This window comes from Triticum dicoccoides, chromosome 3B (genome assembly GCF_002162155.2).
Source record: "Triticum dicoccoides isolate Atlit2015 ecotype Zavitan chromosome 3B, WEW_v2.0, whole genome shotgun sequence".
In the NCBI taxonomy this organism is placed as follows: Eukaryota; Viridiplantae; Streptophyta; class Magnoliopsida; order Poales; family Poaceae; genus Triticum; species Triticum dicoccoides.
Window position 1 is genome coordinate 35411577 of NC_041385.1, and position 10286 is coordinate 35421862.

The 10286-nt window shown below is 46.5% G+C and overlaps 1 long non-coding RNA gene across 1 annotated transcript; it reads left to right on the plus strand.

Moving 5' to 3' along the window:
- The first annotated feature begins 4545 nt into the window (after positions 1 to 4545).
- Positions 4546 to 10083, plus strand: LOC119274561. Its single transcript, XR_005135216.1, has 5 exons — positions 4546 to 4854; positions 4950 to 5130; positions 6373 to 6463; positions 6552 to 9159; positions 9710 to 10083. It is a non-coding gene; the product is annotated as an uncharacterized LOC119274561 (long non-coding RNA).
- Positions 10084 to 10286: the final 203 nt, after the last annotated feature.

Sequence of the window (10286 nt, forward strand, 5' to 3'; positions counted from 1 at the left end):
TGAATTAACATAAACCATTTATGTAGTATAATTTTCATGCACACTCTTTTCATTTATGTACACCATCGTAAACCATTTATTCTGTCTACCATAGGTTGATTGATGTCCTCTCATCGTGTCTATTGGTGCAGTATCTTCTATCCTCTCCCGAAGAGATGAGAATAAGGATTACGGGTCTACCAATTGAGTTGTGCAACCCACCTATAATGGAAGACATGGTTTGTCCTCGTTGCATGCTAGAGAACAACAACTATCATATTGGTGATTTCCCTCAGAATTGGTTCTACAAGTGTGCCATATGGACCAAAGAAAGCAAAGATACTCCAGGGACAATAACTATATGGGATAACTATATGGGCTGGTACAAATGGCGTGACAGTGGAACCAACACCATCTATAGGCCTTTAAGAACCTATGGCAGTCTACCATGCAAGCATTATATGGCGACGACACTCTACTTTTTCGTACATTCACACCCTCTGAAGACCACGATCAAACTAAGAAGATGCCTAAATAAGCTTGGAGCCTAGCTATATATAAGTGTATTTCTGTAAACTAATCTAAGTCATTCTGCTATCTGTAAACTAATTTAAGTCATTCTACTATGTGTAATACAATCTACATTGTATTATCTTTCCATCAACATCTCCTACTTACTCAGTACTAACATCAAATCCAATGAGCTTCTTGCTCCTTCGGTGCAACCGGGTCAACTACTAGTTGTAAGGAGTGGTCAGTAATCAGCATATACATCGTGGATCCCCAATCCGAACTATATATCTACAAGCACCTTTTTCCTGTAGTCCAGCCACTCCCTGATGGCGCCATATGGTCAGCATTTTCCTATGCCTGGCCATGCACATGCCGGCGCTTAGCATGTCACTATGTTAATGACATGCTCACCTTTGCTGCTTTGTTTTGCTTGCCCTGACTCAGACATAGTGTAGAGAAGTTCATAACTAGTTTTTCAGGCATGAAGTTCAGAGGGAAGTGCTCCTTAGGAACTTGCATGGTACATGAGCTTTACTGCTACATAATACCCAACAAGCTATCTAGGCAACATGACATAGCATTCTCATTTGTATTTTTGACAAAGGGTGGATTTTATTTTCTCAAAGTGGAGCATTACGAGAATTGAACCACAAAGAGCAGACACTTGGCATCTGCATAGCTAGGATGCAAACAACTAACACTTACACACGCATATAAAAACATGCTAGCAAATAAAAAAAGTCATATAACAGCAAAGCTATGCATAGGCGAGGAAAAAGAAAACCCAAAGCAATCTGATATGTGATCGGCAAACAATAAAAATGACCATATCTGCACCAACCAACTTATGAGAGCACACAGACGACGATGTTCTTCGACAACAACATTTTAAGGAGGGAGTGACCCTCAAGCGCCGTCATTACCAGATCTAACCACCTGCAGCCAGAATATAGGTTTTCACCCTGAACAATGAGCATATCCGAGCAATGCCTCCAACAAGGAAACACCATCAAAAAATTGTCATTGCCCGGTATAACCAACTTGGGTTAAGACCTAGGCTTTCTACCCGTAACTCGAGACTTGGTGCTCGAGAAAGAACAACAACGAAGCCACCAATGTGTTGTAGCAACCACTTTTCTGCAATCCAAGCAGCTACATACGATGTGTGACAGCTGCTACAGCACAACCATCCCTTTGCATCATGCCATTGTCCATAGGTTGCATCTCAGCGTCGAAGTCAACTACCAAATCAGGAGAGGGAACACTCACAAACCCCTTTCGTTGGTGACTGCAACCGATAGCAAGATCGTCGCCGCAAGATGGGTGGTCATCAAGAACTAACGTTGATTGCCGAGCACGATAATATTTATTGCCACCTTGCCAGAAAGAGCTCTTCTCATACTCTTCGGCCCTGGGTGGACATTATTGGATACAGAGCACAAAAGACAGATAATCATCGCCGAGGCACACCAATGGAGCCTAGCCACCGCCAGATCAGGTTCGCATAGAGGCCTGCAAGCGACAAGGCTGCTGCACCATGCGAAGCACATTGATCTGGAAGTTGAGCAACACTCGATCTAGCATAAAGCCTCGAGACGCTTCATCCACGAACTAGGCAACCAGCCGCCCTGCCGCCACACTGCCTCGATGATGACGCCCACTAGAAGATCGCTCTGATCCACACGCGTTGCCGGCGAACATCCCGGCACCGAGGAGGGAGCTGATACTGCCTGTGTTTTGGCTATCGGCAAGACACCGACACCCGGCGTATACGAAAATTCCAGTAGTGCATGTATTTTACGGCTAGTATGGGTAATGTAAGTTTGTTGATGTTGGTCAAGTTATGTTTTTGGTCATTGGCCCTCCCATTGATTCTTGTCAAGCTCACGTGGGTGGGTTCTACATGGTGGACTATTTGTGATGATGGTGGTTTACCATAATAAACTCCTACTCATGTATGCATTGAAATTTAGATACATGTGAACTTGTGGACAAATGCAGTGGAATGTTGTTTGCAGGTCAGTAAGGCTGTACATTATGTGGACGGAGTACTGAATGTGTGCCTGTCAGTGCACAGCTGGTGACGAAACTGGACTAAATTTTATGAAAGAAGAACAAAAAACGGCTGGAGTGCTTCGCGAGCGGCGCCGGCGACGTCCTCCTCATAAAGAGGACAGGTTTCTGAACTTCATGCAGTCGCGCTTGGGCACGTACGTACTGAAAACAAACACAGGAGACAGGACATATGCTATATTGCTATTATTTGCTAAACAAAGACGATTTTTGTGGTGATGAAATGAGAATTGGAAGTGTCACACTGTAAAGAAAGAGAATGTGGCGATGAACCACCACGCACGCATACAAATAGTATCGATTCTTTCATGCATTCTCAGAAGAAGAAAACCACTGAATCATCTTCAGGGTCATCGTCGCCTATGCTCTAGTCGCCGCCGTCCCGTTGCCTCCGCGGTTGGTGTGCAACATGTCGACCACCTCTATCTAGCCTCTGGCGCACCATTGGTGGCGAAGGCAGGTGTACAACTGCTGCCAGTAATCGCTGGGATGCTCGCGAAGAGAGAGGAATAGCCTCGCCTGGTCATCCCGCAACCGGCGCCTGACCAAAACCAGCAGCTGCCGTCTTCCTTGCCGCCGCCTGTCCTGATCGCCCGGGCGGTGGCCTTGCTCTCCAACTCCATCGATCTGCAGAAACCAAACCCTAGGCAATATGAAGCAGAGTCCACATCTGCTGAACGGCCTCCAACTAGGCCAGGCCTCTTTCTTTCTCCCTTTCCGTTATACTGGGCCTCCGGGAATTCTCTCAAAAAGAAAGAGAAAAAAAAGCAGCTTCCAGGAATAAAAAAGGATGCAACACATTTTTTTTTAAGGAAATGCCATCATGGTTACTTCATTGTATCCAGAAATAAGAGAAGGAAGCTCCTACAAGCCTCCTCAGAGATCAGCGATTCTGGGCCGTTGGATCGGTTTGCTTGACGCGTTTCTCGGCGTCGGATCAACATCTGGATGAACCTGGGCCGTCGGATCTGGAGATGGCACTGCTGGAATGAATAGTAAGTTGTTAAACTGCCTCCTCGCGCTGCCTCCCGCGTCGCCTGTTACTCTGTTTGATATACCGGGTGTCGCTGGCGTGTGGGTCCCGTCGCGGGTGGGCCGCACGCGTCAGCGACTGTGGCTGTGGCTTGCGGCGGTTCGCTCGTGCGTCTATGGAGTGGGGGAGGGCGGCGGCCCATCCTTTCATGCTCCACCACTCCCCGTCGGGCTTCTCTCCCCCACTCCTCATCGCGTCCTTCTCCCCTTCCCAGCCGCTCACCCCACCGCCCCTCCCGTCCCGCTCGCCTTGGCTGATGACCGCGCCATCATCGACGGCAGCGGTGAGCATCGGAGCAGCGGTTGTGGCTGGATGCGAAGAGCTTGCCTCCGGCGGCAGAGGGAACCTGCACACAGAGGGCGACCCCACAGATTCGTCCCTGCAGAAGAGAAGATGTGGAGGGAGGATAGGATGAGGTAGGCGTGCTGGGGCGGGGTGGTCTCGTCGGCCGCCGGCGACGGCAGAGCGGGCCGGCCGGAGTTGGATCGAGATCCCGGCTGGCACGCCATGGCAGGCAGCGGCAGGAAGGTGGCGTGCGCGGCGTGGATCCGGCACCGGGAGGACAAGGCCACCCACGTCTTCGTCGTGTACGGCTGGCCCTGCCTGCCAGCCCTGATGGTTCCCGGCTTCGACTCCGTGAGCTGCTGGCTTTCCGAGGAGCCCCTTGTGCGTCGCTGCCCGGCCCATTTTTTCTTCGATTTTATATTGGGCTTCAGATTCGATCGTGGTTTGACCTGGGTCTTGGTGTACCTCTTTCTCTTTGGATTTGGTCTGCAGGCGAGGACTGTGCTCAGGGAGGACCCACACGACACGCTGCTCGCCGTCGCCGTGCACCCTGCCGGTGACGAGCTCATGTGTATCACGGCCAAGGGGTGCAGGTGCGTGCACGACTCGCGCTCTATCCTCTCTTCCCCGCCTCCTCTCGCGCCGCCGGCCGCCGGCCCGTCGACTCCTTCGCCTATCAAGCGGATCATCGCCTCCGGGAAGCAACGCCTTGTTTGCTCCTGTTCGGTGGGTGGGGGGCTCAATCCGCTGTTCATCCCCACGTGCACAGCGGTCACCTGTTTGTCTTCGTGCCACTGCAGAGCACGACGCCGTCGGGGAGGACGGCATCGGCATGCCCGTGTTCACGGTGTACAGTCTCGACGAGCTCCTCGCCGCCACCAACGGCTTCACCATGGACCACATCGTCTCCGAGCATGGCGAGAAGGCGCCCAACATCCTCTACCGCGGCACCCTCTTTGGCCCTGACCTAGGTGCGTGAGCTCATTGTCGTCCGCCTTGAGGTCGTTTGGAAGCAGCGTGTTCGCGGAGTACAGTCCTGACAAAATCTGCCGCGGTTTGGAAGCAGCGTTGCCAGGGTCCGCCTCGGCCATGGCGAGGTAACTACGGTCCACTGGTCATCAGCACGGCCTGTCGAGGTACTTGCTCATGACGTAGCGCGTGCTGCGTTGCACCAAGCTCAGGCCACCCGTTCAACTGTGGGCCGCCGCCGGAGTTCAAGCTCCACACGCCAAGCTCCTTCGACACAGGTCTATCTTTCTCTTTCCTTAATATTCATCTTTTAGACAATTTTTATTCTTTGAATTACTGCAATACATTAAGTTGGCACGAACAGTTCTATTTAAAGATATACTATCCAAGGCGTGAAAAAGAAGATGGCGTAGGTTGATAGTCTAGCTGTTTTATAATCCCTTTTATTGAGATCAGATGAAGTTTAGTCTGGTCTTGCTCTCAGTTTTTGTGTGTTTTTGGTATACAATTTAGGGTTAGGTTTCAGATAGCGGAGTAATTGATGAGCGGCACACATGAGCACATACGGTTCTTTGAGCGCGCGCGCGCGCACACACACACACACACACACGGACATACACATATTTGTGAGGTACTCACAAGTCACAAACATGAAACACGTACTTTGTTGTTGAGTAAAATATGTGTTAGAACTTTTTCTTACCAGATAATTTAGCAGACATACATGAGCAAATGAGAAATGAGTGATTCTAACATGAGAAGATGAGGGATGACAAATGCCTGCTCGTCATGAAGCATATCAGCATGTGGATTAATAATAAGAGGGGAAGGAAACTTGCTTCTCTGCATTTTTATTATACTTTAAAAGGGAAAATTGCCGACATTCTAAATGTTAGAAAAGGAACCTACACGGTCCATGTGTAAGTATGTGATTCAGATTAATGCTCTGAAAGTATTTAACTAGCTTACTAATAATCCACACTCGAATATATTAATACTCACACAGAAGTTGACAGGCCATGGCTAGCAGCAAATGTATATGTCAATTTATGATCTTTTTCACATGATAATAACACTATCAGCATGCTAATTATATGTGTGGAATTTAGAGTTATCATCATGTGACCGTGTGAGTATTGTCACTTTTTCCTGGTAGGCCATGGTTAAAAGGCAATACAAAATATTCGCTACTTCTACTGATATTTTGGGACCACATCTAAGAGTATCCCTAAACATTATGTTGTTTTACAGTAATGAAAATAACTTCTTAAGGCACTCACTCACAAAGTCACAAATTATGATTATACCAACCTACAATTTTTACTCATTCTGTAAAATGACCATGTGAACACCCACTTTATATGAAGCCACAAAGACTATGAAGTTGTGTTCTATTACAGATATATGTGATTAGTTTTAGATAGTTGTATTAATGAACACAATCATATTTTTCGATTAGCCCTCCTAGCTAAAACCACCAACAATTAAATCAATGTGATGCTTCTACTATCTTTTTTCAGAGACTCGCAGTTAAACAAGAGGAATTAGATGCTGGTTTTGATGTTAATGCTAACTATATAACTCAAGTTGATGCCAGCAATGATGTTGATGGTAACCCTCTGCCACAAGTTCTATATTAGCCAAATTATTTCACCCCGCCTTCATTTCCTTCTTAATTGTCTTGTACTGTCTTGTACAGGCCCACCACTCTTTTACAAGCGCAAAAAAACATACCACAACACTCTGTCCCCACCAGCGCCTCCCTCTCCTCCTTCCCCGCCGCCGCTCGGCTTCCTCCCCTCATGGCCTCCTCCTTCCACCCCTCTGATCTGGCGCCTCCCAAACCCTAACGCCTGGCCCCGGCTCCGGCTCCCACGTGAGGGAAGGAGGAATGGTGAGGCGAGGCAAAGGCGGTGGCGTATGGGACGCAGCGTGGGGGGTCGGCCTCCTCCTCCCCTACTCCCTCGCCGATGCCGACGAGTACCGTCATGGCCGGCGGACTGCTGGTCGTAGATCCGGTGCCTCGGCCTCCTGCAGCTCCTCCGACCATCGCTCCCGACAAGGACCCGGCCGAGGTGTTCCGTCCTCTCCTCTCCTCTCATTCCCCTGGGCAACTGTAAGTGCTTGTGTGCAAATCAAGTCAATCTTGCTCTTGTTCAATAACCATGGAGGTAATTAAAATAGCCAGATCTTTTCTTATAGTACTGGAAGTTTTGTTAGTGCCATGCAACTGCATACACAGCTGTGGTATTTTCCAGTTGAAAGGTAGCAATGTCTAAAGTTAAATGGTTTCCATATAGTGAACTTCATTGTTTGGCTAATGGTTATTTTAACTTAAATGACCTGGTAATTGATGCACATCTGTTTTCACCCTTTATCTTAAAAAATTGTTGCATGCTCGTGTTTTGTGCTTACATGTAAGGTTCATGTGCCTGGTATTCTTTCAGGTTATTGTCAGCTGATAGATAGGAATTTAGAGGAAGCAACTTATAAATGGGGGGCAATGATGTTACTGTTTCTTTTCCTTTTATTAGCATGCATGCCAGGGCTGACTGCCTTGTGCGTATCATGGTGAGGAGTAGCAGCAGTACGTCGGCTCGGTCCCAATGGCAATGTTGTTTGTTATTTTGTATTATTCAACCACATATGTATGTCTCTTTCTCATGGCCATGGTAACTTGAAAATCTTTAGTGCCATATTTGCTCGCTAGCACCGTGGAGGAGGCAAGGGGCCGTTAGGGAGTAAATCAAACATTTGATGAGTGCCGCACGCCCGCATTCGATGTCGGAGAGGTCAGATCACTGCATTTTTATGGTGCCACAAAAATTGTTTTATTTTCCTCAATTGCAGCTCCAGCTCTTCTCATTGCACATATGATGCTCACTTTCACAGATATATTAGGGGGGAAATCGATCTCGAAAATGATATAACCAGTCTATACTATTGCATCTAATCAATGGCCGAAAGATTTAAAAAACCAGCCTACACTATTGCTTTTAAAAAACAGGTTGTTTACCAAAGTTATTATCTAAGATGTGATCAATGCCCAAGTTACTATCTAAGATGTAATCAATGCTTTATTTTGGGTCTGACTGAGTCAAAGATAATAGTGCATCAAGCTTTATGTGGTTTGCTATCTAAGATGTATGGAAAATAGGGTACTTGGACCATTTTGGGTTGGCCCTGTATCTGGTTTGCTTACTCGATATTGACCTCACTGCCACTATGCTTGCTTCTGAAACTCTTTAGCACAGAACTATATGCTCTGTTGCTCTTAATAATCAGGCTAAATGCTTTTGCTTTGTACCGAACTTTATGCCCTGCTGCACTTGCTAAATCCTTGTGCTTAATCCTTTGCATTTGAACAAAGGTCTACTATTCTTACTCATTTGACGCCTAATTTATATGGTTTGCACCATTGTATGCCATTGAAGAACCATATGAATAAGTTATCTTGGACTACTGCTATGATTTGATTTTGGTGTACCGTGCTATCTTTTGAACAGAGGGATACAACTCTTACTCATTTGCCACCTAATTTATATGGACCACTGATTTATATGTTTCTTTATGGCATAGCAGAAGTGTCCTGCTAGGAACCAATCCCTAATTTATATGGTTTTTCTATGCTATCTTTTGAAGTAGGCGAAGGCGTCTGTCTGAAAGAAAGTGCTATGCTTTGGTGTTGTTATAGGTTCCAGAGGGGGCTGAAGAGGAAGCCATTGGTTTTTAGAATATCACAAAAATGTTCAGTTTTAGTGTCCAGTTCACTGCCAATTCTCTTACTGCTTTTGTCGTGACCATGCAAATCAATTATCCCGTGGATTGACTATGCCTTGCTTACCTTGCATTGGGTTTATTTTGTTGTTTGTGATATGGTAAACTCATCTATCGTGGATGGTTACTTTGATTTTTTAGATGTAAATAGTTTCTCAAACCTTCCTACTAACTTCACCATTACCTGCTTAATTACAACGTTTGGACCGGAACCTTCGCACCAAGGCGCACAGCCGGCTCCCCGCAAGTACACCTACGCCGCCGCCTCCCCGGGGGGCTGCAAGGTGAAGTGGACGGCCGAGGAGAAGCCGCACGGCGGGACCGGGCTCTCATGTGGGAGGCGGAGCTCGCCTCCCCCCAACGACGTCAGCTTTGATCACAAGTGGAAGTGGGAGCCCAAGTCCAAGCCCGGTGCCGCCGGCAAGGCCAAGACCAAGCTCGAGGAAGCCAGTGAGGATGACAAGAATAACCCGGCGAGGAAGTGCACGCAGATCGAGGAGGTCCTCGCAGGCTGCGACGCCATCCGCAAGGTACTCAGTACAAAAGATGAACTTTTTTGGGGGGTTTCCAGTAGATTTCCGACTGGTTACAGTAGTTTAAAGACTGAAGTGGAATTTCAATATAATGCCAAGTCAACTTACTCAAAGTTTGCATACTGCCAAGTTAATTTACTCCATTCTTAAATGAATACTGCTAAGTTCCACAGATGCATGAGTAGATTTAAGAGAAAGATTGCAGTAGCTTAATATGAAACTTCACTTCACTGTTTTGGAATATTCAGTAGCTTAAAGATTGCAGTAGATTTTGACTTGGTGCAGTACTGAAACTTGCCTTGTTAGATTGTTAACTTGCTTTTATACTTTCTTGATTGTGTTAATTTTGTGGAGTATTGTATCTCATGCTTAGTGCTGCACCAAGATTCAGTATCTTGAACTACTCCAGTATTGCTTGAACTACTCCAGGAGATCATCTTAATTCTGTTAATTCTGTGGAGTAGTTTCAGTAGTTTTACAGCAGCAGTACTCTTGCATGCATATCCTTTTGTAAAACAATTATTTTATCCTTGACTTTCCTCTATAGGATGATGACTATCTAATGGTGATTCCCTATTCCCACATTTTTTGCCCTCATGTTGCAAGCTCTAAAGCTGCCCCTGCAATTTACCATCACAAGACATGTCTGGGCAGCAAGTCTCCTGTGACGGTTACTTTTAATTCGTCATTACAATTGTTTGATGGTTTGCTTGTTCCAACCTCGATATCTGCCTTTAGATTCCCGTTGTTGTCTTTGTAGTGGAAGGTACCACTTGGTGGTATGTTGCTATTTTCACTTTGTTTTGAACAAGGCATGTATAGATTTCAGATTTTAATTCCTATCTCTCTGTCGTAAAAAGTAATGTATGGTCCTGTGTTTTACCTCTGGTCGTATGAAAGCACCGAACTTGATTCTGTTCATCTGCAGTCCCATTATGTTTTGCTTCTAACACAATTGGTTGTCTACACATGCTATTCCTGGGCTCTTACCGATAAATTATTACATGTTTTGTCTAAACGTTCTGACCGGCACCCTCGCGCCACGGCGCGAACCCGATCTAGTAGGTAATATGCAGGGCATTCAACAAGGAAGTATGGGGCTCACCTCCCATTTACAAGCTACA